The sequence below is a fragment of the Halichoerus grypus genome, chromosome 9 (genome assembly GCF_964656455.1).
Source record: "Halichoerus grypus chromosome 9, mHalGry1.hap1.1, whole genome shotgun sequence".
Lineage (NCBI taxonomy): Eukaryota > Metazoa > Chordata > Mammalia > Carnivora > Phocidae > Halichoerus > Halichoerus grypus.
Window position 1 is genome coordinate 135,642,417 of NC_135720.1, and position 25,407 is coordinate 135,667,823.

The 25,407-nt window shown below is 36.4% G+C and overlaps 1 long non-coding RNA gene across 1 annotated transcript in view; it reads left to right on the plus strand.

Moving 5' to 3' along the window:
- LOC144379117 (uncharacterized) overlaps positions 1–25,407 on the plus strand; it is a 420,220-nt gene that overhangs the window by 213,451 nt on the left and 181,362 nt on the right. Inside the window, exon 5 of the long non-coding RNA XR_013441422.1 lies at positions 5,170–5,329. This is a non-coding gene — a long non-coding RNA (uncharacterized LOC144379117). The remainder of the gene's footprint in view (positions 1–5,169; positions 5,330–25,407) is intronic.

The window sequence follows — 25,407 nt, forward strand, 5'->3', positions numbered from 1 at the left end:
GCCTTTATTAGTTATCTATTTCTGCATAAAAACTATCCCAAAACGTTAATGGCTTGAAACAGCCTTTATCTTACAGTTTCTTCATGTCAGGATCTGGGTGTGGCTTGTTGCCTCTTCTGTCTCAGGGTGCCTCAAAGTCTGTAATCGAGGGGGCAGCTAGGGCTCTAGTCATCTCAAGACTCGACTGGGGAAGGATCTGCTTCCAAGCTCAGTTATGAGGTTATTGGCAGGATTCAGTCCCTTGTGGCCTGTTGGACTGAGCACCTCAGTTCCTTTCCGTATGTTAGCTGCCTTGTTTTTTGCCACTGGAGTCTCTCCAACATGATGAGTTGCTTCATTAAAGTAAACAGGCCAAGAAGCCAAGAGAGAGTGTCAGCGAGATGAGACAGTCTTCAGTTACCTAATCTTTCCATCACTTTTTCCACATTTTATTTGTTAGAACTGAGTCACTGGGTCCAGCCCACATACAAGGGAAAGCTATTACCTAAGGGTGTGAATGCCAGCAGACAGGGATTATGTGGAAGCATTTTGGAAAGCTGTCAACCACAATGCCCAAGAGGTTAGGATCCAGTCTGTAGGCATTCTGGCAACTAGGTGAGGAAGAGATGGTAAGGCTGTGTCACTTTTCAGTAAACAGATTTAATCTTTCTCTCTCTCTTTTTTTTCCATCTAGCACCTTATCCTTGCTTTCAGCTGTGCCTGATGTCTTCAAGGTGGAGCATTTCTGTTTCCATTTCTTTAGGAAAGAGACCCTTATTCTCCTTTGAGAATAAGAAATGGATAATTACATTGAAGTGGAAGGCAGAAGAGAGAAACCGAGAATTTAACTGCTTCTTATGCACGTTTTAAGTCAGTTTCCTTTTCTTACCTCCAAACTTGACCTTCAGGTTGTGTAATACCTTATTTTCCAATTCCTGAACCTTTTAAAGGTTCTTCAGGGATAAACCAATTTGCTTCTTTTTTTTTTAAATTTTTTTATTGTTATGTTAATCCCCATACATTACATCATTAGTTTTAGATATAGTGTTCCATGATTCATTGTTTGTGCATAACACCCAGTGCTCCATACAGAACGTGCCCTCCTCAGTACCCATCACCAGGCTAACCCATCCTCCCACCCCCCTCAGTTTGTTTTTCAGAGTCCATCATCTCTCATGGTTTGTCTACCCCTCCGATTTCCCCCCTTCATTCTTCCCCTCCTGCTACATTCTTCTTCTTTTTTTTTTTTCTTTCTTAACATATATAAACCAATTTGCTTCTCATTGATATTACCCTGGGGGCCCATAGGTTTGTGCTTCCTTTGCTCTGATTTAAGTTGACATCAATCCTGTATTCTCTTTCCATCTTTACAAAATTAGTTGACATTTCTTGTTTGCTGTTGTCTCCTTCTCATTCTCTTTGTCCAGGAGGGTTTTAAACATTTTTAAAAAATCTTACTTTTGTCATTTTAGTGAGGTTTGGGAGAAGGTGGTAATAAATGCACATATCCATACACTCAACTAATCATAATTCCCTCAATTCAGTGTTAAAGGAAGGTCTTTCTCTCTCTTCCTTCCTTCCTTCCTTCCTTCCTTCCTTCCATCCATCCATCCATCCATCATAAAATGATACATATATATTAAGGAAAATCTCAGGCAGTAATCAGTGACTAAAGATGCTACCATATCAATATTGCTTGCTATCTAAATGTGGGGTGATTCCCACCTATATCTGTACCACCAGTATGATTCACTTCCCCTTATTCCCAGAAATTCATGGACTTCTATCCACACCCTCTGATATTTTCTTCATTTGGTCTGCTCTCTTCCAAAGCTCCCATTCTTAACTTTTTTCCCTATCTCAAATCAAATGTCTAGTTATTTAAGTAGCTATTAGAAAGAGAAAAACCTGTTGGCTCATTAGAATAATTCACTTTAAGATGTCAGTGTGAGCAGTGAAGAATTGTAGCCCATCCATCTGCTAGTAATATGACTGTTTAAAAATCCTTTCACCTCTTTATAATCTTTACTTTCCTCATCTTTGAAACAGGAAAAAAAATAACATATTCATAGACAAGATAGGTAAATTTCTTGGCATAGTATCTGGAAGATAGGGAGCATATAAACACTAGTAGTAGTTGTTGCTGTTGCTATCCTGATCATTACTATTATTAACAATGGGTGAGGAACTTTTCCAGGGATATTTAATGTTAAGATATATATTAATACTAAATAAAAATCTGCTGGAGAGAAAAGCTCCTACATTGAGTATTCTGTATTCCCTAACAGAAAATCAGGTGTCGGAAAGCATCTGGTCTGCAGTATTTTGAAGTTATGGTGTTAGGTGCATTCATACTGTGCTTCGATTTTTATGTCTTCCTGACTTTGACTTTTGATAATATTTCATGTTCTTGAGGTGTCCTTGGCCTGATAGTAATATAGCCATACTTTATGATTATTGATTGCATGGTTATAGCATTTTCTATTCTTTTGTTGTCAACCTATGTATTTCATATCTGTGATACATATTTAATAATGTATCTCTTGTAAAGAGAATGTAGTTGTCCTTTTCCGTAATTCAGCCTGACAATCTCTGTCTTTACTTGGACTGTGTAGTCCATTTATATATAATGCAAATATTGTTGAATTTAAGTCTATCATTTTTCTATTTCTTCCATCTGTTTTTTAGTACTTTGTTTCTCCTTCCTGCCTTCTTTCTCGTTTTGATGTCAGGAGAAATTTTTCGTGATGACTTTGTATATATCATAACTAGATTCTTGGTGCTCTTTGTATTTTAATTCTTTAGAAAAACTTTAATTTTTTCTCAGTGATATTATATTTGCTTTTAACATTATTCAATTAAGCCCTTGTCTCAAGCACTATTATTTTTGAAGAAGAAAGTTATTATTGATTTTCTATTGACCAAATTTTTCACAGTTGTTGACTAGAGAGAAATTTTCTTGTTCTCCCTAGCATCCATTTAAAGCCAATTGCTTTACTTTGAGATCCCAACTTCAAACTATTCACTAAGGTTTATGCTGAAGCTATATTTCCCTTCCCTTCCCTTCCCTTCCCCCTCCCCCTCCCTTCTTTCTACCTTCCTGTTTTTCCTACCCCTTTCCTCCTTCCCTACTTTCTCTTTCTCTCCCCTTCCTTCCTTCCTTCTTTTCTTCCCTCTCCTCCTTCCTTCTCTTTATTTCCTCCCTCCTTCCCTCTTTTCTTCCTTCCTTCCTTCCCCCCTCCCTCCCTCCTTCCCTTCTATCTCTCATTCCTTCTTTCCTTCCTTTCTCCATAAGAAAGTCATGTGGAGAGGCCATGTCTTAGTTAATGAGCATCCATCAAAGTCTACCAAATTAAAAAACAAAACAAAACACCGTGTCATGTCAGCAAAGTATATTAGAATATTCTTGTGGACCAGATGGAGAAATGTGCAATGGAGAGTAATAGAGGGGGTTTCATATATAACTCAGCAACTGAATAATAGTTTTATCATAGAGATTGATGTCTGGAGGAGGGGTTCTCTTGCTGAATGCCACTGAAATTATATCCAGGCATATTCTGTTCACCATATTTTTAAAGCAGAGGATTAAATAAATACTTCAAAAGTATGTTTTTTTAATCTATGGGAAACCTATTTGCATCGTAGGGGCAATCTATAATGCTAGTTTAAAGAAATATTTTTTTGGTAAGTATCTTGGGTAGCTTTAGGTCTTATACTCAAAAAAATGCAAGTACTTTTACCCCTAACCACCCTTATCTCCACCCCCATCTGCACCCCTGGTTTTTAGATTCAAGATTCAAAATTATCTCAATAGTTAAGACAAAGGAACTGAAATTGACAAAGTAAAATGTAAGTGGACAAATATGAAATTTAATATTATAACTAACTAGAAATTGTATATTTTAGGTATGTATGTAATATCTATATAAAATATGTAGGTACACTGATTTATACACATATTTATACACAGAACAATGCATATCAGAAATACCTAGGAGTTCCAAATGCCATAAGAACCAAACATAGTATTCAAGAGTTAAAAAACAATCCTAATTAAATGTTAGACTGCACATATAAAAGAATACATAAAGTTCAGATCATGTAAGAATATCTGGTGATACCTAGAGTGTTGTAACTGCTCTAGGAATTTTATTTTATTGCAAATAGAAAGTAAATAGAAAAATAAGACTGGGATAGTTGAGCTTGTGAAAACTGTTTCGTGTAGAGAACAATATGAGAACATAAGAATGCTGATTATGAACAGAAAATTCACAGGGACATGAAAGCCCTAGAGGCCATATGTACAATCTCTCTATACAAGACACATGATTTTTTCTGTTACTCTAGATGAGAAGTGCTTCTCAGATTTTCCACTAATGTACCCTTAATGATACTTGTCACATTTCTTTGAGAACCCACATTTCATTTAAAAATACTATCCAAATATTGCATTCTACTTTATAAGTTTGTATTGGTATAATGCAAAATAATGTTTTTTTCTTCCTTCCCTTCCTCTATTTGGAGACGAGCATTTATTCTGTGTCATCCCGTGTTCTCTGGGGTACACATGTATGCTTGGGTATTCACACTGCGGGTTGAGATGAGACCAATGGGCAGAAATTCCTAGGACTATATTTTTCACTGAAAAAAACTCTAAAACAAAAATCAAAATATGTATAACTTTCTAAATTTTGCATATGTTGTCTTGAAAATTTGAAAATAAGAAACCAGAGCCTGAATAGCCATCTCCCTCCTGTCCTTTTTTGGATTGGTTGTAGAAATGATAACTGTGGTAGTTTTAGGCTGGACTAGATAATTCATGAGTTTCTTTGACCTGTGATAGCTTTAAGATTGGACATTACATTTTGTATCCGGGGAAAAGAAAAAGATAGGAGAAACAAGAAACTTTAAAGACAGATCAATTAAATGTTAAATATTAAAATTTTGGTTCAAAGGAATGAAATGTTTAGGTTAAAAGCAATGGTGGAGACTTCCAGGTAGCCTAGGAAAATGGCTGTCACTAACTTTGAATCTCTCCAAAAAACTGTACTGATCAACAAGAGAAACAAATATAGCCCACATAACCCAAAATGTCAGCCTAACCAGAAGAAAAATAACATTGCCACTTTAACTGCTTTTAAGTAGAAAAATATACAGTAGTCACCCCTGTCTATGGTTTTGCTTTCTCAGGTTTTGGTTGTGGTCAACGGCAGTCGGGGTGCAGATGATCTTCCCTCCGACATGTGATCAGAGGGTCAGTACTGATGGTCAGCTACGTCATGGCATCTGTGTCATTCACCATGCTCCATCTCACGTAGGCATTTTATTGTCTCATATCATCACGAGAAGGGTGAGTACAGTACAATAAGACATTTTGAGAGACAGACCATGTTCACATAACTTTGATTACAGTATATGGTCACAGTTGTTCTAATTTATTATTTGTTATTGTTAATCTCTTGCTATGCCTAATTTATAAATTCAAATTTGTCATAGGTATGTATATACAGGAAAAAAAAACAGAGTTTGGTACTATCATGGTTTCAGGCACCCAGTGGGGTCTTGGATCACATCACCCACAGCTAAGGGGGACCACCTTACCCCAACTCTCAGCAGTATGTTCAACTTAAGCCCCTGCCATAAGCCTTTTGGAGAGTGAGCAGTATCCTAATTCCTGCCTCCTCCCCCTCCAGCTAAGTACATAAAAGAGAAGAGGAGACAGAAGCACCAAGGTTAAAACTGACAATTACAAAACCTTCTATTAAACTCTTGGGTGAAATGAAAAAATACAAACAGAAATTATGGAATCTATAAGAAGTATTAATCATTAGAATAGTATATATTAAAATTTTATGGAGGGGTGCCTGGGTGGCTCAGTTGGTTAAACGATGGACTCTCGGTTTCAGCTCAGGTTATGATCTCCTGGTCATGGGATCGAGCCCTATGTTGGTCTGTGCACTGAGCGTGGAGCCTGCTTGAGATTCTCTTTCTCCCTCTCCCATTCTCCTCCTCGCCCCGCTCATGCTCTCTCTCTAAAATATAAAATAAAATAAAATAAAATAAAATCTATGGAATACATTTAAAGCAGGTAGGGGAAACTTCATAGAGCTAAATACTTTTATCAGTAAAAGTAAAATAGTGAAAATAAATGAATGAAATTCACAGCTGAAAAAGTTAGGAAAAAACCCAACAAAATAAAAGCCAAAGAAAGAGAACTAACAAAGATAAAAGCAAAAATTAATGAGGCATTGAAGAACAGAAGATCTAAGTTCTAATTAGTTTACCAAAATTTTCTTTTTGAAAAAAATTAATAAAAAGATCAGCTAACTTTATCAAGGGAAAATATGAGAAAAACTATATACACAGATAAAGAGATGATAAGGGGAATATATTGAAATAGTAATTTTTTAAAAAAAATTAAAAGACCGTTTTTCATACTTTTTTGTTTTTCATGCTTTTATGATAACCTAGATGCTTAAGTGTCAAGGATAATAGAATTTTGTCAAAATTGGACTCAGAAGCCAGTTTAGAAATTCTAAAGAAATAAAGTTATCAAGAGATTACCTCACATAAAATCAAGATACTAAGTTAGTTTCACAGTAGAATTTTACCAAACTCAGTCTCAGTGCTGTTTTTGTTCAAATTCATAGAAATTGATGGGAAACTTCCAAATTCTTCTTATAAAGCATTGACATCTAAATTTAATATAGTACATACACACATAAAGAAATTTTTAAGTCAAGATCACTAACGAATAATGCAAAACACTAAATATTAGCAAGCATAATCTAATACTACATTAAGAATATAATACTATTTAAGAAAATAATGATATGCTTATATCATTCAGTATTAGGAAATCCATTAACATCATACACCATATTAATAGATCATTAATAGAAAAAAAATCCCTTATCCTGCTCCATTATGTAATAACTATTTGAAATTTGCTCTTTATTTTTCCTTGCTCCAAAATAGATTTATTGTGTTTGTATGTATATGTAGTTCAGTTTTGCTTTTTAAAAAAAGTTTTTGAGTGGTATCATACTCTACATGTTTTTCTGCAACTTGCTTTTTATTACTTATTTATTTTTAAAAGATTTATTTATTTATTTTAGAGAGAAAGAGTGCAGGGGTGAAGGGCAGAGGGGGAAGAAGAGGGAGAGAGAATCTCAAGCAGACTCTGCACTGAGCACGGAGCCCAATGCAGGGCTCAATCACATGACCTTGAGATCATAACCTGAGCTAAAATCAAGAGTCCAACGCTTAACTGAGTCTGCCTCCCAGGTACCCCTGCAACTTGCTTTTTAATTCAGTGTTGTATTTATGATAATCTGTGTTCCCTTGTATAGGTCTCATACCTTCATTTTCACTGTTGAATAATGTTATATTAATATCTCACAGTTTGTGTTTTCTCTTGATTTGTATTTAAATGATTTCTATTTTCTTGCTATTAATATATTTCTACTTATTTTTAATGTACATATAAAGAGTTTTTATAAGGTATTTACAGGGAGGGAATTGTTGGGTTTTAAGGTAAATGCCTTAATTTTTACTAGATGTTGTCCAAATCCTCTCTAAAGTGAGAGTAACAATTTTCTCTTCCCCTACAAGTGTTTCAAGGAGCAAGTTGCTAATATCTTTTCTAGCACTTGATTTTTGTCAAACTTCTGATATTTCCAATGTAATCTGTGTAAAATGGCATCCCACTGTGGTTTAAATTTGCATTTTCTTCTTTGCTTTTGAAGTTTACCATGGATTCAAGTATTTACTGTTCATTCCTGTTTGTTGTTGTTCATTTCTTGCTCCTTTATTTTGGCAGTATTTTTTTGAGTTGTCTTTTTTTTTAATTTGAAAAATTCTGTATATATTCTAGATACTAATCTTTTGTCAGTTATATACAGATCTCTTTCTCAGTCGATAGTATGTCCTTTTACTTATGGACTTTGATGAGGGTAAATTGCTAATTTTGTTATAGTTTAATTTTCATTATTTCTGATTATTATTTTGAATAAATTTAATAAATTATTCCCTACCCTGAGGTAAAAAAAAGATTCTCCTGTATTTCCTTCTAAATGTTTTCAATTTCAACTATTATTTGTGTCTTTAATGTAATTAAAATTGATTGCAGCATATGCTTGAGGTAAAGATTCAATGTTATTTATTTTTTGACATAGACAAATCAATTTTCTCAGCCCTGTTTATTCGTCATTAATTTAGAAATCCTCTTATGTCATATAGGAGAGTTTCCATACATGCATGTTCTTCTTCCAGTTTCTGTATTCTGTTCCATTGGTCTCAGTGTCTATTTCTGAGCCAAAGCAACACTATCCTAATTACTATGCCTTAATAAAAAGTCTTGATATTGAAAAGGCAAGGCTCCCCACCTTATTACTGTTCCTCAACATTTTCTTGGCTATTCATGGTCTTTTGCATGAAATGACTTTTTGATTTGTTGCAGTTATTCTGAATTTCCTTTAACCTTACCTCTCCTTTGTGTCACTCCTTTTGATGGTTCAAAGTCTTGAACTTAGGCTCCTGTTTGACTAACTCAGGTCACACACTTGCATTTCAGTCACCAAGGATGTGAAAAAGTATTTTCTACTTTGACTTTTCTGTGTTGGGAAGTGGAGCCCTGCCTTTCATCTATAGTCAGACTTTCTTCAAATAGGATGACAAGTATTTCAATGATTTTCTGCTGCATGACAACTTATCTCAGTGGTTTAAAATAACAATCGTTTCATTGCTAGTTGATGATTTGGGGGCAGAGCTTGGCTAGGAGATTTTTATGTTCCATGTGGTGTCATCTGGAGTTGTTTGGTGGTAGTGGGCTGGTGCCTGGTCTGGTCTGAAGAATCATGTGTTTGGTGTCTGGTGGAAATGGCTGGAAAACTGGGTTCAGCTGGGACTGTTGATTAGAGTGTCTACACGGGACCTCTCCAGCTTGGTGGTTTCAGGGTATTCATACCTACATGGGTGCTTAGAAAGAGTGGTTCAAAAGACCAGAAATGGAAACTATCAGTTTCTTAAGGTTTTGGCAGGGCCATATCTGCTGTTTCTGTTAGTCAAAGCACAGAGAGTACCCAGATTCAAAGAGAAGGGGCATGGGCCCCCTTTTTTTGATGGGAAGAGAATTAAAGAATTTTCTGCCATCTTTAATCTGCCATAATGAGTTTGGTTCCTGGGCAGACAGTATTCTAATGTCCTCTAAAGTAAGGTCAATTTTCTCTTTCAAAGAGAAATAGACAGTGTTGTATTTTCTTTCAGTGGTCTATCTTATGTACCTTGTAAACCTTATCTCGTGGGGCCAACATATCAAGAATCAAACCTGTCTGTAAGGAATCTGATACAGGAATGAGTTGAATGAATGGCTGCAACTAAGTTTGGAGTGAGAGGAGTTTATTTATGTTATTTGAAATCATTAGAAATTAAGTAAATATCCTGAGTCTTATCTTACTTAATTAAATGACTCCTTTCTGTCCTTGCTTTGCCACTGCTTGACAGAATTCTTATGTAAGTTATCTCTGGATCATAGGCTTTTCATCTGAAAATGTGCTTTTTATTATGTATCCTATCTACCAGATGATGTTGTAATGCTGTTGTGAAAATAAATGTGATAAAAGATGTAAAAGCCCTTTGAAAATTAAAAGAATACTAATTCAATTCATTATATCCTATCAGTAATTTTTCCATCATGTAGAAAGAGTTTAACTTTGTAGACGTGAACTACAGTTGACCCCTTGAACAACACGGTTTTGAACTGTGTGGTCTACTTATATGTGGATTTTTACAGTACGGCACTGTAAATATATTTTTTCTTCCTTACGATTTTCCTAATATTTTTTTCTCCAGCTTTATTGTAAAAATACAGTGTATAATACATATAACATACAAATGTATGTTATCAGTAAGTTTGCTGGTCACCAGTGGGCTATTAGCAGTTAAATTTGGGGGGAGTCAAAAGTTATACATAGATTTTTGACTATGCAGGGGTGAGAGGAACTGGTGCGCCTACACCCCCGTTGTTCAAGGGTCAGCTATACAGTTTCTTAAACGTTTTGGCAAATCATACTGCAAGTTTTGCTATGAGATTGTGATCTCCTCAAGGGAAGCCATTTGGAGATTGAACTGAATTATTTTCATTGTAGTTGCACATATTCCTGATGAAGTTTCCCATACACAAAAAATAAAATCAGTAGACTCAAAAAAAATGTTATTTTGGTGAGATCGTACTAGAAATCAAATTCCTGTCTTCAGTTTTCAATAGAATTGACCAGAAAAGTATAAAAGCAGGTAAAAATTCCTACCTCCGCATGAAAACTAGAAAGAGTTTAATGCATGTTCCAGTCATTTGGAGAATTCTCATTCTTCCTGCGAGAGCACCGGGCTTCTGCGAGCATGTTGGATGAGAGGAGTTTGATCCAAGTCCACCACTTCACTGTGAAGGTGTGAGGACAGACCACTTGCCATGAGCACACAGGCGGGCACCTTGCTGACACTTGCTCAAACACGCGTGCCCAGGGGGATGCAGTTACCAGAAAGCTTCTGCAGTGGGCATCATGCCAGGTCACGAGCTGGCTTTTTCTTTAAGGAACAAAGGCAGAAGACCACAAAAGAGAAACTGCAGTTAAAAAAAAAAAAAAATGGGGGCAGGGCTGCCCTTAAAAAAAAAAAAAATCATGGGAGTGCCTCTTGCTGAAATAGTTTTACCACAAGAAACTGGAGACTGTAGATACAACATTTTATATTTTCACATGGGAGTGATATCCATTTAAATTTAGAAGCCAGACATAAAGGAGGGAAAATGTGAGATGAGGATATCGTACTTAAAACCGTAAAGCATGATTGATATTTCAAAAACAGAAGTGCAAGTGGCAAATAGATTATACACTGCATAAAATTGAATTAAGGAAGTAGGATGAAAAGTCTGAGATATTCCGATATTCAAGGGGAAAGGATAAATATATGAAAATGAGTTGGGCCAACACGATATCAAGATATTCCAGTCTGGGTATAACAGCAATCCCCAAGAACTGCTGAACAGGAAAATAATAGAAGATCACTTTTTTGGACTGAAGAAAGCTTTGTATCTGCCAATTCAAGGGCCTGTTGGTGGGTAAGATTTATAAAAAAAAAAAAAAAGAGGTGAAGACCGCATCCTTCTAATATTTTTTTATTTTTATTTTATTTTTATTTTATTTTTAAAGATTTTATTTATTTATTTGACAGAGAGAGACATGGCAAGAGAGGGAATACAAGCAGTGGGAGTGGGAGAGGGAGAAGCAGGCTTCCTGCCGAGCAGGGAGCCCGATGCGGGGCTCGATCCCAGGACCCTGAGATCATGACCTGAGCCGAAGGCAGACGCTTAAGGACTGAGCCACCCAGGCGCCCCCCTTCTAATATTTTTTAAACATAAAGGAAGAAAACCTTACCAGTTTTCAGATGATGGCAGTGAAAGGGCCCACACCTACATCTCTCTGGGGCCAGGAACAAGAGCATAAATGAAGGCTCTCACACCCCAAGTGCAAATAGTAGTAAAATAATTAGAATTAGGTTATTAGTAAAAAATTAGAATCAAACGTCAGAAATAAGTCTTGAAAGAGAAGATACTTAATATAAATAAGTAGTACATCATGAGCAAAAATCAACCATCTGTGCTTATGGAAATCATGGTTGGCTGGGGAGTAAATGTATGCCGAACTTCTTATCTTGTGTAGTAGGATGGCAATACACAGTTTCCTTCTTGATCACTCAAGAGCAGAGTTTTAGATATGATTTAACATCCTAATTTAACCAGTAGGAAAATTAAGATAGATTGGATGGTCAGGGCAAAAAAGAACAAAAAAAATTTAAGAAATAATATAACAAGACAGCCAACATCAAAAGAAAACAAACTTTAAAAATGAAAAATAACTATAAACCAGGATGTCCACCAATAATACTAAATGCCCCAGGAATGGCAATATGTATTTGTTATATGAAGATGCTTAGATTAGATTTTAAACTGAACCCATTTATAAGAAGTACCTAAAACCAAATAATTGTGTTTTACATAGAAAAAATGGGAAAAGATATATCAGGCATACAAAAATACACAAAAATAGGCATAACACTACTTATATCCACTAAAACTGGTATTAGCTGTGTTTAAAGGATGCAAGAATGACTTAGTATTTTTAACTATTAATACATCAAGTTAGTTGATCAAAAAGGGGAAACAAAAAGCTTAACGGGCATCTCAAGGTTCTAAAAGGGCTAAGGTTCTAAAAAGGCTACGTTCCTTATTTTTAAAAAATCTTCGCAAACTAGGTAAAAGGATATCTATTTTAGGGAGGGTGCCTGGGTGGCTCAGTCAGTTAAGGATATCCATTTTAAACTAGAAGTCAGTGTGATACATAATAGTGATTATCTTCTGCAGAATCCAGTAACTGAGGCAAAGATGCCTGCTATTATCAGTATTATTTTACAGTATTGTGGAAGTTCTTGTTAATGCACCGAGGCAGAAAGCCATAATGATCAAAATATTCACGGGAAAGGAAAACACAGAATTCTTTTTTTTTTTAAATTTATTTATTGAGAGAGAGAATGATAGCATGAGAGGGGGGAGAGTCAGAGGGAGAAGCAGACTCCCCGATGAGCAGGGAGCCCGATGCGGGACTCCAGGATCATGACCTGAGCCGAAGACAGTCACTTAAACAACTGAGCCACCCAGGCGCCCGGAAAATACAGAATTCTTAACAATTATCTGTGGTAGAGCTAGGAACTTCAAGAAAACAAAACTGCTGATCAAGTTAAAAGATAGCTCAGAGATGTGGCCAGATTAAAAACACACACAGGTTAGTAACCTTCCCATAAACTTGAACTAACCATTTAGAAAATCTAATGAAAAATCTTATTCCTAAGAATAGCAAATGTATACCTAAGAAGAGCTACAACAGGTAACTAAAACCAGAGTTCACCAAATGACAGAGAATTTTAATAAATGGAGGAAAATGTGATGGTTAATAAAGCAGTTTTCCCCAAATTCATTTATCAAGTGAATACTATTCCAATAAAAATCTAATCATGATATTTTTTAAATAAAATGCTTCTAAAGTTTATCTTGAATAATAAATTAACAAGAGTATTTTACAAACTTCTGGGCAAAGGGATAATAATTTCCCCCTTTCAGATATTGACATTTTAATATATATTGAAAAGATGAGCTTCTATAACATTGTAATGTAATAAGCCTCAAATTTACTGAAAATCAAAAGAATTTTGGGTTCTTTTCTTAGACTTTGGAAGGAAAAAGATGCTTTTTCAGTAGTTACTGCAGCTATAAATTTGCATTGAAAGTCACCTTTAGGAATGAGTCTGTGTAGAGTAAGCAATAGCAAAAACCAGGGTGCTGACCACTAAGAATGTCTCCTACATTTTGCATATGAAAACATCAAGAGTAAGATAAAAATTAAGTGAGAAAAAGGGAAATGTATTTGCAATGTATGGCACATGGTTAACATTATTTAATTTATTTTTACTTGGAAAATATAATCCTTCTTTGATAAATCAGAAGATATTTTAAAATCTTATACATTTTCAGGGTCACCATAATAAACACCAATTAATCCAATTTAACTTGTATCATTTTATATATCATCATATTATTAATATACAAAGATCATATACAAATCAATAAAAATAACTTCCTTTTAAAAAGAAAATATTTTATCATTGCATCCTCATTAATGATAACAAATGGTTAAAGAGTTCAGTTTTACCAATAATCAGGTCAAATCAAAACCAATCAAATGTTCATAATTTCTTTTTAGAATTTGAAAATGTTAATGTCCAGTGTTGGCATTATAAAGAAATACACTTTTCTTTGTACATTGCTGATGGTAGCACATATGACAACATTCTCTCTCTCTCCATGTATATATAATATGTATCTATATGTATCTCCTTAATATATTTATACTTTTTTTTAACTTAGTAAATCCTTTCTAGGAATTTATTGAAAGAAAAAATAAGAAATGAACACAAAACAGTTTTCTTTTAAAAATGTCTTTATTGGATATTTTGAAATTATAATAATACCTTCTTCTTGTAATACGTAAAATGATATAATACAAAAGTATAGAAGCAAAGTTAATTGTTTTCCCTTGTCTGCCTTCTGCCTAAGCCTGTCATTCCTCTCTGGAAACCAATTTTAGTGGTCTGGTAGATACCCTTTGGTACATTTTTTCTTGTTCAAATGAATATATATAGCATATTATATAAAGAGATTTTGGTTGATTGATCTGCTGAAATAGGCATTTTATTACATGCATTATTCTGCAGTGTCCTTTCACTTGTCAATATATTGTAGACATTTCTAGAAGTCAGTAAAGACAGATCTAACTTGCTTTTCCAATTTCCTTATATAGACAAAAGCACACAAATTTTATAATGACAACATAATGATATCACATGTATGATTGTATTATATACATATACATTATATAATGTATAATTATGATATGTATTTATATATAGCATTTTAAATGATTTCATGTCTTTTTTTCCTGTCTTTTTCTTCTCTGTTCATTGTGGAATTGTTTAAAACACCAAACAACTATAAAATAGATAGCCATCTAAAAATGGCAGAGTTACTGTATAAATTGCAGGCTATTTCTGTGATGGATTGCTAGGCAGTCATGAAGAAACTATGCCTTTTGTTCTCTTTTCGTAAATTCTGTATTTGCTTATTTGGCATCCACCCATCACTGGACCAATTATATTAACTATATTTTCTTTCTGTATTCTGGATGCTCTGGCATTTGTGGCCTTGCTAAAGGGGGAGAGACTGGCCATCCCAGAGCAATCTAAGAGCCAGTGCTTAGCGATAAAATAAAGGGCTCAGCCGGGAGCACGCCTTTCCTGTACGAACCAACCAATCCCAAGCTCATGTCCCCCAACTACATACTTTTTTTGTTTAATTTAAAAAGAATTTTTTTCCCCAAACTACATCCTTATCAAACTCTCACACAACAGTCAATATTTCCCCTCCCTAAAGCAACCCAGGGCCAGGTATCAGGTAACCACAGACCATTTTTGTGCCCGAAGACCACCAGAATTATTCAAATGACTCAAGCCTAAACTGTCTGCCCTGCTCTGTGCTTTTTCTGTAGAAACCCCAATAAAGGTTCTGGCCTAGCTTTCCCTTCACTCCTGTCTTCTGCCACCTGACTGACCACCTTAGCGCTTCCCTTGAGGTTCTGCATAGCACACAGTGACCACCTACAAAACGCTGTAAGAATCAACACTCCAGTTTCCAATACATAGTTATGTGTTTGCATACTTAGAAAAAAAATGAAAAGGAATTTCACCAAAATGTTAATAGGGATTATCATGGCTGTTATGGTACTGAATAATATCAGTTTTTTTCTTTACATTTTCCTGTATTTCCCAAAGTTTTCAGCAAGTTTTGTAACGAATATAAGTATGGCCATGTATGTCTCTTTCTATACCTACCTATTATTTTGTATTCACGAAACTGAATTAAGACTAGCTTCCTAAATTCCAGAACCTTATTCATATAATAAAATTTCAAACCTAAGGCTTTTAAAATGGCTTGTATACCATGCCATTTGCCATTCTTATCCCTTTCCAGTTGGACTTGATTTTTTTTTTTTTTTTTTTGGTATCCTGACACCGATTTCTGAAATAAATTAAAGGCAAAGAATGACACATATCTCCTCGCCTCCATGATTTAGAAAAGATACCATTGTGAATATGATTGGTGTCTGATGGAGTCAATTGGTTTCTAAAAGAAAAACTGAGTAACAGGATAAAATGAAAAGCTCTAATCTAAGAGATTATGACTCAGTCCTTGCTCTCCCTGCAAAATGAACTCATTGTAAACTATGACCTTTGAATGTTCATGCACACAGGAAATATTTTCATTTGACTTCTGATTTAGTTTTAAAACAAGCTTAGTGATTTTCACTTTGTGATGGGGCAGAGTCCAGTGGTGAGTGGATGCCTACTGTGGAAAGGGGTTTATCATTTTAATTTAGACCAACTGCAATAGAAACTAATTGGCTCTCAAACTGGCTGGTATCCCATACCCAAATTGAACATGATCAAAGATTTAATGCTGCACTGATAACTGAAATGAAAAAAATTAAAAATGTAATTAGCTAACAAATTGTGCCATACTAAAGAATCTGGGGCATGGTAGATAGAGGATGTCCTTGTGGTCTCCCGAATTCTAGAAACTGACTCATTTAAAACCAGAGGCCAGGACATTTCTTGTAGCATTTAAAATCTTAATATGATGCTAGACAATGAGAAATAATTATATGCAAGAAATATTAAAGACATGTCAATATCAGTCTAGATGTGAGATTACATTTTAGTGAATTTCCAAAAGATATCTGTGCTTCTTAATAAATTTGCTTTTCTATACAGGAATCTAGGGGTATGTGCCCACATGCACAAACATGCATGTGTGAGTGTGGGTGTGTTTACTTCAATATTCAGTAGTAGAACCAATGAATAGAGGTTGGGGGAAAAGTTTGGTGATGAATCAAAGTTCTACAAGAATTTCTTTCATTTTATTTGGGAAAAAAAAAAGGTTTATCCTATGGAAAAAATAAAGTCTACCTTAAGTAATCTGTAAATTCTGCTCATCGTGGAATGGTTTCTGATATGCATGAAGTTTCGTATTTCCTTAAAAGTGTGATCTGTGATAACAAGTGTTCTGCATTTGTGAGAAAAACTGGAAATAATTTGAATTGCAATATTTATAGGATTACAAGCCAATTATACATAGGGATTAAAGAAAAATCTGTTTTAAAAGTTTTTTATACAAATATAGATAATATGATCTGTATTAATAGTACCAAAGAAAAGAAAAATGAACACACACTGAAAATATTGATGTGAGATTCATAGGATTTTTCGTCCTTAATGACCAAAATCAGACCATCTAAATCACTCAAATGGTCTATCAATCTAGATATTTTTAACTGCATCCTTCCAGATATTTATGCTCTAAAGGGAAAGATATGTATGTATAATTCTTTACAAATAAATGCAATCAGCTTTTTTCTTTGAGTACAAATTTTCTCTTCACTGTCCATTCCTTACATTCTGTCTTTCAAAGCATTGAATATTGTCAAGAACTATGAAAAGTCTACGATTTTACTCTCCTTCCAAGCTAATATGTTAGCTTGCCATAATTTTATGGCTGTTGGCAGAAGACACAAGACTTCTGGGTCAGAGACAAATGACTGCTTATTACTCATAGCAATCAGTCACCAGACTGTTTGGTCAGTTTCCTTTTGCCTCCATGTTCCAATGGAGATGAAGCAGATGGACCCAGATGGTTGTCTCTTATATAGTAAGCTGTGTTCCAGGGGAGGAATCTTGACTTGGGAAATCTGAATCTTTTATAATAGGCAGTAGGCATGTCTGCCCTTTGCTTTGGAAGGAGATATTATCATACAAGCTAGTAAGCAAACATGCCTTTTGCTCTAGAGAGAGACAGAGTCTCTAAATTCCAAGGTTGTTTGGATATAATAGGATATAAAGGATATAAATAATATCCTTTAAAAGATAGTCTAGGACAAAGGGCAGTATGTGCCTCTGTTTGAAAGATGTTCAGAAAAGCAGGACACATGGAGAATTGTCTCATAACAAATATGTGAAGATTTCCCTTAGGAATGGGTTTCCAAATGAAAGAAACAAATCATTTGTTCTAGGAATCCTATGCTTGTTGGCACTAAGGATTGTATGTTATATACGATAGATGCCTCCTACGCTCTATCTCCATGAATTACTATAATTGGAGACCTTGCTGTGCTCAACATGTAAGAATTGTGAAGGAATGTGGTAGGCAGAATTTTAGGATGATTGCCAATGACCCTCACCTCTGTATAGTTTTCTCCCATTGAGTGTGGGTGGAACCTCTGAGTATGATGTGATGTTACATTGCAAAGGGGAGATTATCTGGGGTGGGCATGAGATAATCAGGTGATTCTTTTAAAAGCATAGAGTTTTCTCTAATCACAGAGGAAGAAGTCAGAGAGAAGTATCTCGACTGGCCTAGAAGAAAGCAATCATCCATGCTGTGAACTGCCTTCAGGGGCTATGTGGCATGGAACAGTGGCTAGGGGCTGAAAGCAGCTCCTGACCCACAGCCAGCAAGCAACAGGGATCTCCATCTGATAGCAGGAAGAAACTGAATTCTGTAATAACCTCATAAGATTGGAGGAAGACCCTGATCTCCACATGAGAGTGTAACTTGAGCAACACCGTTGTTCACTTTGGTGAGAAACTGATCGGAGGACCCAGTTGAACCCAGCCTGGACTTCTGACCTCCAAAACCATGAGCTAATTGCATGGGAACTGCTTGAACCCACTAAGACTGTGGTAATTTATTATGCAGCAATAGAAAACTAATACAAGAAAGAAACAAGGTAGAGACTCCCTTGTTTATGGCATGGGAACTCTAATTTCCTGCTGCCTCACTGAATATTTTGTTATGTAAACTGAGGTAAGCACTGTAATCAACTATTATATTACAATCCTTTTTGTAAATCTGCTCTTCACTTCTTCTAAGTTGCAGATTCTTGACCAATGTAAAATAAATCCACCATTTATTGGGCTTCTATGTCATAAACACTTTCATTATGCTTTTGATACATGATCTCATTTAAACCATGCAACAGTCTTGAAAGGGCAATGCCTCTATAATTAGGAAAAAGAAAATGTAATTTCGAGGGTTAAGTACCTTAACCAGAAGGAAACAAACTGATGAGCTGTGATGTTGGGATTCCAGCCTGGCTATATCTGACTTCAAATCCTATTTTGACGTGCTGCGTGCTATTACCTCTCAATACTGAGAAAACCAAAACTGTGGAATGTATTACTCATAATTCCCAATATCCTCTACTGCTCAACTTCAAAGTACAACGGGAATTGAACTTCCTTTACTCTTGAAGGTAAGTGTGGTCATGGAACTCGTGTTGGACAATGAAATGTGAGTGAAAGTGACAGACGTCACTTCTGGGCCAAAGCATTTAATTGCCTGGGCTTGACCTTGCAGTCCTCTCTTTTCCTACCAGAACAGTCCTGGAAGGCAAGAGTTAAGATGGAGCCCACGTTAGCCTTGTGAGTGGCTGGACATGTCATGTAAGCAAGATATAAACACATCTGTTTTATGCCACTGAGATTTTGGAGCTGTGTTGTCACCCCAGTACAATCTAGTTTTTGTAACTAGTATACTAATCATCTGAATCAAGGTTATAACCAACAGTGCCTACAATTCTCGTGGATAAATTTAGATTGATATTGGGCACTAATACCCATCTTATGCCCTGTGCTTTCACTATGCCGATCTGCTGGCTGGTCTCCAAATGTTTGGTGATTTCCCAGACCTCAGGATCTTTGAATTTCTCCCTCTGCTTGAAACTGGAAAGTGTTCATGGTGGGTGGTTAAGAATGGGCTGTGGATTCAGGCTAGTTTAGATTGGTATCTGGAAACCTCTACTTCCTCTCTATACTGACTTGGGCAAGTAAATTCACCTCTTTTTCCCCCATCTCCTTACCTGTAACATGAGATGATGATAATGCATCTATCACAGTTCAGCTGTGAACAGTAAATGAAAAATAAAGGTGAAACATTTAGAATAGCATTGTTGTTATTACTATTATTAAAAATTCCATTCATATATCATCTCTTCCAGGAAGACTTCCTGATTCTTCCAGGTTTGATTAGGTAGCCCTTTATTTTACTACTGTAACAGATTGCCGAGACATTTATGAAACTATGTCAGATACTCGTCTGTCTCCTTTTCTCTAGTGTCAGCACCTGAAAAACATCAATTAAAAATAAAAATGTATTCCTAACACCTAGTAGTAAATAAATGTTTTCTGAATGACAAAGGAACTTTAGAGTCAATAGCTGTGGGCCTAAGTTAGCAATTACTAGGAAAATAATTATAAGTCTCAAGTAAAATTAATCTGGTAAAGATAATTACATGAATTAATCTAGTTATAGAAATGTTCTTTTAAGTAACTTGATTGATTGAACCTTCATTTTCTTAGAGTTATGTTAAATGGGATATAATTTTCAAAAATCGAGTTCATTTTTGATTTTCTCAAATTGCTGAAAGCATGAAATTTATCTTATAAATTATAAATAGTTAGAAATATAGCTGGTCATTCTGGCATTAGCAACCTGGCTTATGTTCAGAGATGTACCCTACCCTTCACACTTAATAATAAATGTCAACAGTTGGCATTTGCCGCGAAGCAGAAATAAGACTTAAATGCATCATCTTTATTATCTAAAATAATTCATATTTTTGCTAATGTCCAATTTGCTATCATGGATCAATGTAGACATTAGAAAAACTGACCCCTTTAGCTTAATGAGCAAAAAACCCCCTCATTTTTGGTTTTGATAAGTTTGTAATTTCTCAAAAGAAAGCATCTGAAATGTGTTTGTTGTTTTTGTCTGGTTCTAAAGCCTGTGACTTACCTTCTGGTGTAAACATATTTGTAATTAATACTGCCTCCCCTGCAAAGCTAACTTTTCCAACAATAATCTTCCAAGCTGAAATTTTTTAATTTTTTTATTTTTTAAGATTTTATTTATTTATTTGGCAGAGAGAGACAGCGAGAGAGGGAATACAAACAGGGGGAGTGGGAGAGGGAGAAGCATGCTCCCCGCCGAGCAGGGAGCCCGATGCGGGGCTCGATCCCAGGACCCTGAGATCATGACCTGAGCCGAAGGCAGATGCTTAACGACTGAGCCACCCAGGTGCCCCTAAAAGTTTTTTTAGAATGGGAAGTGGATTACACCCAGGATATTAAACCTTTATCATGCTAAATTTGGGAGACTTTTTTCATTAATGGTATTTAGAATTTCTGTTCCACCATTGTGGAACTCTCTTGCCTATTGTCTGATCCCTGTATGTAATGTATCCTGCTCTCCGAGAGGGAGAGATCTTTTCTTTTTTTTTGATCAGGGATGGCTGCTGGGAGAGTGTGAAGCTCGTTTTTTTATGTTTGAGCAAAATGAAGGTTCTTAGTGAAGATAATTAGGTTTTACTTTTCAGTATGGGAAGACGTGATAGAAGTGAATAAATCAAGGGAGTGAAGGAAAGGAGGAATGAAAAGGGATTCATGTCCTAAGGTTACTTGTGCAGGCCAAGAGCTGATGACACCGCTCTCCAGAAATTTGAACACTTAGGAAGTAAAATGCACGTTCATTATCAGCACCTTTAGGCAAGTGCCTAATGGGAATATGGTAAACTAGACAGGGTGCTTTGTGTTTCAAAGTAACAAAATGTCTGAGCGTTAAAGCCAAAGGTAGACCAAAGGTCAGTCTTCATGACTGTCCACTTGAATTTCCCTTCAGTCCCATGAACAGGAGCTTGGCCAAGAATGAGCCCAAGAGATGCAACCGTGCCCAGGTGCATTTTTGAGGAGGCACGTGTGGTCACATCCCCGTCTTACTTGTAGGCAGGGAGGAATGCTCAGTGCAGCCTCTTTGGCTGCTCTTTCTGGGGTAGAAGGAAGAGATCTGATGGTGAAAAATACGTCTGATGGTTGCTTTTCTTTTCCTCTTGTTTCCTCTTTGCCTATGATTTCTGGCACAGAATCAGATAACTGGCTGTGCTTTAGCTTGGTTGCATGCCCCAAGATGTCTTAAAGGCTAATGAAACTAATTAATTTTGCCCCTTTTCCAAATATCCCCTTGGCTAACTAGCTAAGAGGGGGTTCCAGTCTTGGAGCAGCAGAAAATGATCGTTTGCCAATTCAAGATGGAGGCCACTGTGTGTGTTTCAGTAGCAAGGAGTGGGTAATAATCAGTCCCAAATGGCACTGAGCTCTACAGTGGTATAGCTGATGGGAATGTTAGGGCTGGGCACTTGAGTTGCTCTCCTGGACTCTTGAATCCCTTGCACAGGGGTGGACAGTGAAGGTCTCATGCCCCGGGACAGAGATACTATGGCTCTGGTTGGTGGTATTTTGGGGAAATGTAGGGTTGGAAGCATGAGGATGGTGGTTCTGGCTTTCTCTGAATTTCTCTTTTTGTCATACTTGACATTAATGATACACATGCCAAAATTTGACAATAGAATGCATGAGGGATGTTGGCAGTTGTCAGTAAGACTTCAGATCCTACTGTAGTCTTTATGTAATAAACGCGTTTTAAATTGCCAATTCATCTTAAATTTTATAATATTTTAACCTTCATTGTTTTCTCTCCAAAGCATCTAAATAGCTAGAAAATGTGTGAGCAAATCATTCAATCTGTCAACAAAATAAAACAATAGTCGCTTTCCCCTCCTGTTTGTGGTAAATATGGAGTGGACACAGCACTGTATATTTATGATTTGTATGTTCCTATCAGGATTTATGTTCCACTTATAAAAGTGCAAGGAAAAAGCAATTTTACATTTGTAACTTTTTTGAAAAAGAAAAGTTCCACAAAATGTTTAATTTTTATGTCTAAGAGCTGCTACGAAAACAGTTTAAATGAGCAAAGCAGACCTATTGAGAAAAATATTAATGTGCCATATCTATTTAGAATTTAGAATTTTTAATTTTTTCTATAAAACTGGGATTAATCAAATGGTGAGGTGAGACTAGTCATTGTTTGGTCTTTGTTTTTGCTCATAATCCTGTTTCTTCCTTTTCTTAACCCAAGTATCCTTTTTGACGTCCCTGATTTCTGCTCTCCAGTATTTTTAGTTTGCTTTTTTCTTTTGACTTTCTTGTCTATATTCTTTCCTTTCCTCCCCTTTTTTTCTTCTTTTTCATGTTCTAATTTGTCCTTTCCCTGTTTTTTTTTTTCTTGCTGCCTTTCTCCTTTGTTAGATCTTCAAAGAAGAAAGAAATAAATTATGTCCACCAGAGGGCAGTCTGATCTCACACACACACACACACACACACACACACACACACACACACACTCTCTCTCTCTCTCTCTCTCTCTCTCTCTCTCTCTCACACACACACACAGACACACAGACACACACACACTCTCTCTCTCTCTCAGACACACACACACACTCTCTCTCTCACACACATACACACACACTCTCACACACACACACACACACGCGCGCGCGCGCGCGCGTGCTCCTTCCTTTTTCTCTTTTTTCTTCCTTTACAGTTCCCTTCCTGGTGGAATGTGATGCTTCACACAGTAGGTGGTTAAAAAAAAACAACAGCACCCTTTCATTTATAAACTCCCTTCATTCTTGCTTGTGTGCGGGCATGTAGTCTCAGTGATTTGATCCGTGAAGACTGGAACTGTCTCCCTTAGGTCTGTATAAGGAGGATATAAGCCCTTACTCGGACAGCCTGAAGGAAACAATAAACTTGGGTTTGTCTCAGCAGCTACCAAAATACTTGGTGATAAATGAAAACTTGGGCTATAAGATCTTGGGTATACGAGTCATGAAAAGTCAGTAGACTCCTTTGTGGAATCAAATATGGGTGACTCTAGCATGCGAGAATTTTTTACACCCTGAAAATTTGTGTCTTTATTTTTCTGTATCTAAGCTGAAAATATATAGGATTTTAACACAACGTTGAACCACCAATTTAGTGGTCATCTCTATACAGAGAGCGCTGATAGAGTTGAATTCTGCAGGGATCCCTGAGCAGCGGCAGAGACCCAATAGGAAGTGATTTACCATGTTGTGCGGGGCTGGCTCGCTCTCACTTAGTTCCTGCAATCCTCAGGGCCTCAGTTTACTCCTCTACAGAGGAAAATACTTTTGATGATAGTCCTGCAAGCTCTCTGTGTGTTCCCTATGTAAGTGGAAGGTCAGTATCAGAACAGAAAGGGCTGGAGCTTTTCTTCTCCCCTCCTCCCCCCTTCATGATCTGCATACGTTTTGTCATCTGAAAGTGCCACTCTGAAGAAAAGGAATTTTCTACGTGGAAGCTTGGTGATTTTGATCTGAGGTGTGCCAAGTGTGAGAGAAAATCTGTTTTAACTTTATTATCTAAGGGGATGAGAGAGAAAATGAGGGGCTCCATGGATGCTTTAAAAAAGAGGGGCGATCCACTTAAATTCTGAAATGCTGGGGGCAGCAAGGAGAAGAAAGATTCGTGGTTAGACTTTCAGTTTCTGAAATCTTGAGCCGTGCTTTACGTGTACAAGGACACAGACAAAGGTGTCTAAGTCAGCAGGTTTAAATATTTATTGGCTCTCTGGTGGTAGAAGCCTGAAACTCCCGTGAAAACTTTGAATGAGGACTTCAATTTTTTACTCACATTTCTACTCCCCATTGTCTGGTTTCTTATAGGCTAGTTGGGTCCAAAGGGGAAAGATGGGATTGGAGAAAACCTTATTGCCTCCAAATAAACATTTCTAAAAATAGTATTAGACCTAAACCAAGTAGGTAGGACCATATCCTTACACGCACTGTTTTCCCACTCCTGGTTCAAGACGTCGGCTGCAGGTGCCGGGCCGCCATGGATTCAGGCTTTGACCAACAATCCGCCTCAGAATCAGTATGAACCACGGACGTGATTGGAAGCTCTCAACAAATGTGATGTTACAGGAGGGATTCAGAATTCATTAGTTTCAGAATACTAGGCTACTGAGTCATTAGCATTGGACATTCTAATTTAGGTCAAATAAAGTGAATGGAGAAAGTGTGAATTTCAAGTGATTTTTCAGTTGAATTAAAATATAATGATCTCTCAGCGCTCTTTCTAAGGAATTTCAATTTCTGTCATAGAAAGAATTTCTCAAAAGACTTGATCTTTCTGTGGTTCTGAATGTGACCTTTTTAATGCATTACTTATCCTAGGAGTATCAGGGTTGGTGTTTTATAGAATGTGCAGTGCATCTGAACTTCTGTCTGCACGAACGTGGAGGAGAGGCAAAGGAACAGGTCATTTCAATTTGGTGCTAATCCAGAAGAAAAAAAAAAATAACTTGCCAAAGAACCTGAACTCAGAATTTAAAATGTTCATTTCTAATCTGAATGTCACACCAGGCAGTAAACATGCTGACTCAAGCAGAAAATAGAAAATTAGAAAATAGAATATTATAGCAAATTAGAATAGGAAAAATAGAAAAATAGGAAATTCCATGTCATGGAATCTTAAAGCAAGAAGGAACCAAGATTTTTTTTAAAGATTTATTTTTTTATTTATTAGAAGGAGAGAGAGTGCGCATGTGCAGGAGGGGCAGAGGGAGAGAGAATCTCAAGCAGACTCCACACTGAGTGTGGACCCCCACGCGGGGCTTGATCCGGGACCCTGAGATCATGAAAGAGGCTGAAACCAAGAGTCGGATGCTTAACTGACTGCACCATCCAGACACCCTGGAACAAAGATTTTTAAGTGGGTTTCTACATCTTATAGATGAGTAACTGAAGTCTGCATATATTAAAATGGGTTGTTCCATAGTCATAATATTAT